Source organism: Liolophura sinensis, chromosome 8 (assembly GCF_032854445.1).
Source record: "Liolophura sinensis isolate JHLJ2023 chromosome 8, CUHK_Ljap_v2, whole genome shotgun sequence".
In the NCBI taxonomy this organism is placed as follows: domain Eukaryota; kingdom Metazoa; phylum Mollusca; class Polyplacophora; order Chitonida; family Chitonidae; genus Liolophura; species Liolophura sinensis.
The window spans coordinates 19,553,316-19,559,427 of record NC_088302.1 but is presented as its reverse complement, the minus strand read 5'-3'; positions in this window follow the sequence as shown (position 1 = coordinate 19,559,427).

The window sequence follows — 6,112 nt, the reverse complement described above, 5'->3', positions numbered from 1 at the left end:
CAAAAACGACCGAAACTTGGAACGTTATCTTAAGCTATGAATGGTGAATCTATCGCATGTACAAACTTTCATTTCATTCGATGAAACGCTCTGAAAACTGGATGGTGGTGGACTAACGGACGAAGGGTATAAATATTATATTCTCTTCCGGTACCGATAAGAACTAATAAATAAAAAATGACATTTTTTGTGGTTCCACAGCCTGGCATTCAGCATGAGAGATAGACCACGTGTTGGTTGACCCGGTGTCATTATTATGTGAATGGGTGGGACGTCATGAAAGGTGTTCTTCGACATATTGCTCCAGTTATTGTGCTAAACCAGCGATGGGAAAGAATCTTAAAAGATGGTAAAAGTTCATGAATAAAAATTGGACACTTCAAAACCTTTAAAACGTCTTAACGTAAAAGAAAGCTGAAAGATGAAACAACGTTTATCAGACAGACAGCTGAAAACTATGCGTAAAAGTATATTAATTTATCTTGTTAGATATTGTGAAGACTGTTTAAGGCATTCAAATGTTTAAATTGTGTATGGTTGGTTTTATGGGAGGCTATACCGACGGTGTTTGAAAACTCTGACGTCACATCACTTTTCTTCCTTATGTTCACGGGTTGGAGAAATTTTTGAAATCATTATATCAGAGATCTTTTACTTATGTGTAAAAAGAGTAATCCCAACATTCAGTGTTATGTTTAGAGTGGAGAAAAAACTTCTTGTTACATTAAAGAGTTCCGAAACACTGATAGTATGGTACACTCAGCCCACTTTAGAATTCAACCATCTAGTTATGCTTCGATTTTGAGAGTTTCCTTTTTAATTTGATAAGATGGAGATTTTTATTGCCAACCAATACAATGTTGCTACTGATGTGATTTGACCGTATGTTGTGTAATCTTGAAAATTACACACTAAAAAGACAAGTACACGTGTTTGTGTTAGAGAATAAAAAAATAAAAACTTGCGTTGAGAATCAAAGTGCGGTAAGTTATGCGTATTAATATCACTTGTGTAGGATTGTGTATAACATCCAACACAGTTTGTGTTCAGATCTTTCAAAACGAGATCTAGTGTTAATTCAACACAAGATAGTGTTGCTCAAATTTGACACAAGACTTCTGTTGGAAAGAACATGATGAATGTTTGAACCGCGATTCCATTTATTGTAACCTGGACACAAATATATGATATTGTAAAATTAAGGGGGTCGTAATGACCATTGATGCATCAGATAATCGCACAACCAATTTTGACTTTCAGCCATGGTGATTCATAACCTGTAGCAGAAACAACGGTAAACCAAATCATAAGATGTCCAGTATGTCAACAGAGTAAGATTTGTTGGAATAGTCGACTTTCTTGTATTGCATGGATAATGGTCGCTTGCCATACATTTCCATAAATTTAATACTTTGAAACTGGCGTACAACTGTATAGGGCAGATGTCGGAACCAGGTCATATATACATATAGACTTACGGACCACCCAAATAATTAAATGCAAGCTTTCACAGACTCATGCATGCCAATATAGTTAAGTTCAAGACAAAAATGTGAGTAAAATGTGTGTATATACATGTGGGTTTAATATTCACCTGCGGCGTAAAACACCAATTAGATAAATAGAGTAATATTCACCTGCGGCGTAAAACACCAATTAGGTAAATGAATAATATTCATCTGCGGCGTAAAACACCAATCAGATAAATGAATAATATTCACCTGCGGCGTAAAACACCAATCAGATAAATGAATAATATTCACCTGCGGCGTAAAACACCAATTAGATAAATGAATAATATCCATCTGCATATATATGTTTATATATGTATTGGTTGAGAGTACAGCTTGTCTTGCATGAGACAATTTTGTAGTACAATTTCCAGATCGAGTATGCAGCTGTACAGTGGTCTACATGCAGATCCACTCATGTATCTAGTTGGGTCCGGTTCCCTCCCTACACAATGCTGGCCGCCATCGTATAAGTGAAATATTGAGCACGGCGTAAAGAAACAATCAAATAAATAAATCAAATAAATCCTTTTGTTGGGCAAATCTCTTAGGCCTTCCTTGAGCTTACGATCGCTTTTTTTTTCTTATTTTTTTTTTTGCCAATATATTAGACAAAGGTCGCACGATATGTTCATACACAACTATATCTTTCCTTAGTATATAGCATGTACACAGAGGAAACAAGACGTGCCATGTATTTCTGAATCATATTTGGAACCAAAACAGTAAGATCATCCACATAAAATACACTCAAGTATACATATATGCAGTGTCAAAATGTATATGCATGTATGGTTCAAGCTGGCAGCAAAAACGACATAATAGAAACTCTTTAGTGAATCTATTTATAAACTATAACATATTTGGATGGATGCCAACTTCATGTATTTTTTGTGTAAAGTCATAATGGATTCTATACATGAATGGCAACTTAATTTATTCGGCAAGTATAAGCTCATCGTGGATAATAAACATTGTAAACCATTCAAGGATATTTTAAATCAAACGTGTTATAAGGTTTCATGTCACTTACAATATTTTACCACATGCAGGCTCACGGGCATTGCCTATATAATGTCTGTATAATAGGTATAATCAAACAGGTGATGTATAAATATATATACTTTGTAAACTTTGGGCATATATATATATATATAATAGGTATATATAATAGGTATAATCAAACAGGTGATGTATATATATATATACTTTGTAAACTTTGGGCATATATATATATATATCGCTTGGCGTTCAGCATTCAGGGGATAATGCGGCTGGTTGACCCGTATCGGTATAATGCTCGGGTGGGGCGACTTACTTGCCCTCGGTAAGTCGTCTCAGTGAAGCAGAACCAGATAAAAGAGGGGGGAAAGGCTGGAAATCCGTCCTACAACAAGGAGGCATGCACATAACACAACAATTGCTGTTCATATTTTGAATAGGTTTCAGTTGTGTCGGTCATTTGCCATATAAAAAAAAAAAAAAAAAACAAAACAAAAAAAACATATAACCAATTTGTACATGTGCCTCGCTGCTTGAGTGTTTTAGACTTGTGATGAGTTACAGCGTCACTGACGAAGGCCTTTTGAAGGTGTTAAATGCAAGTTAGCGCTTCAGATGAGCACGGCGATAAGAAAAGTATACACAGTGGGCGGAAACGGCGCAGTAAATTCTTGATATGGGGTGATCCAATCCTTGGACTCTCACGTATATCCCCCGGAATCGTTGATCCCTGTGTGTAAAACCGAGGATAGGACTTTTAGAGGCTTTCGTTATTTACCGTTCCATACTGATTTCTGCATACACTTGCACAACTCGGAAGACGAAAGCTCAAAGGCGATTGCATGTATGTATTATATATTTCTTGCCGTTCAACATTTCAGACAGGTGGAGATCGAGCGATACCCTGTTTAATCATGCATTAGAACACCATCCATACAGGTTCAAAGTATAAAGGCCTTTATGCATGCATGTTATCGCTGCATGTTGGCGATTAAAAAAAATTAAACACGCATGAATATGTGCTCACGTGAAATACATTCAAGCATCAACCAATGCCGCATACAGGTAAAAGAAAAGGAGTTTTATGGGTGGGGAAAAAGGCCTATGTGAACATTCACAGACTTGCGCGTCATATTTATAGAAAAGAATTTAAAGAATGTATAAGCAAGTTGACCGCTAAGGCCCAATAAAGAAGAGCAGTCAAATCTAAAAATCACCTGCCTAATAACGGGATTGAACCCACATGTCGTGTCCTGGCTTGCACCGCATGTATATACGTGGCTTATTTGTATATGGCTTATATATATATGCTCTCTGTATATTTTCTTGGAGAGATGGGAGGGGCACAATGCATTCTATCGACCTAAAATCGCAGTTACCATATTTTAACGCTCAGATATTTGGTTTTATGGTACAACCACAAGCTAAGTCAGCAACAGGTTTGGTAACAGTTATGTAGAAGTGATAAGTCTAAAGATCTTCTTCACATTTGCACAATTAAGTGCCAATGAGCTCATCGCATGTGTTATTACTTGTACAGTGAACACATTGCAGAAACTTTCCATCATACATGTTATCCTAATATTTGCCACGTGACAGGACTTTGAGTCTCTGCCCATGCATATTCACCTGAATACAGTTGAAAAGACAACACATAAGTGAAAATGTTGCTGCTACTGATTGTAAACAACAGTGACCAGTAAGCCATATGCAAAAATTAACTGAATGCGTATATACATTTTCAAGAAAAGTTAAATACCATGACTTTGAATTATCTAGACGTTGTGATAAAAGATACTTCTCGTTGATTCTATATACGGATGAAACCGTCATTTGAGATAGATATATCACCTTCAGTTGATCCGTTATGTGTTTCTCAAGACAATGCATATGTCATGGCTTGTTTGACGGGTGTTCAGGAGTTGAAATGATATGTACTTATATTTGCAAGACAAGATACACAATGACTTGTTTGAGTCACACTTAGACTTTGAGATAGCAGACACATACGGTTCTCCTTGATCTTATGACATGTCTAAGTGGAATTTTGAATTTGGACAATGGAAAGAAATGAAAAAATGTTAGGCCTGCCCGAGTCTATAGATAACACCTTTATTTAAAGTTGCTATCCATATAGAATCCTTTATGACCTTACATAAAGAACGAATGAAGTTGCTACCCACATACAAAATCCATTATGACCCTACACACAGAATAAATGAAGTTGTCGTCCGTGTATAGAATTCATTATGATCCTACACACAGAATGAATGAATCTGCTACCCATGCACAGAATGCATTATGACCTTACACACAGAATGGATGAAGTTGCTACCCATAGACAGAATGCATTATGACCCTACACACAGAATAAATGAAGTTGCTACCCATAGACAGAATGCATTATGACCTTACACACTGAATAAATGAAGTTGCTACCCATAGACAGAATGCATTATGACCTTACACACAGAATGGATGAAGTTGCTACCCATAGACAGAATGCATTATGACCTCACGCACAGAATGGATGAAGTTGCTACCCATAGACAGAATGCATAATGACCTTACACACAGAATGGATGAAGTTGCTACCCATAGACAGAATGCATTATGACCTTACGCACAGAATAAATGAAGTTGCTACCCATAGACAGAATGCATTATGACCTTACACACAGAATAAATGAAGTTGCTACCCATAGACAGAATGCATTATGACCTTACGCACAGAAGGAATGAAGCTGCTACCCATAGACAGAATGCATTATGACCACACGCACAGAATGGATGAAGTTGCTACCCATAGACAGAATGCATTATGACCTTACGCACAGAATGGATGAAGTTGCTACCCATAGACAGAATGCATTATGACCTTACGCACAGAATAAATGAAGTTGCTACCCATAGACAGAATGCATTATGACCTTACACACAGAATGGATGAAGTTGCTACCCATAGACAGAATGCATTATGACCTTACACACAGAAGGAATGAAGTTGCTACTCATAGACAGAATGCATTATGACCTCACACACAGAATAAATGAAGTTGCTACCCATACACAGAATTCATTTAGACCTTACACACAAAATGAATGAGGTTGCTACCCATAGACAGAATGCATTATGACCTTACACACAGAATAAATGAAGTTGCTACCTATACACAGAATATATGTAGTTGCTATCCATGCATATAGGCCTACAGAAGTCATTATGATCTTACACACAGAATATATGTAGTTGCTATCCATGCATATAAGCCTACAGAATCCATTATGATCTTACAAACAGAATATATGTGGTTGCTATCCATGCTTACAGAATCTATTGTGATCTTACAGAAGTTGCTCTCCACACAATTTGTATTACGTAACACATAGTAATGAATGTGCCATCCGTATTAGCATACCATCAAGTTGTAGGGGTCTGTCGTAGAGAGAGTATGTAACCCTATGTATTCCATTCACTTTGCTGGTATTTACGTAAATATAAATTTGCGCAACATTTCCTACGACACAGAGTGAAGGGGATTGAAGAATGAACTGTCGTCAGCTTACGCGTATAATGCGTATAATGTTGTGAAAACATT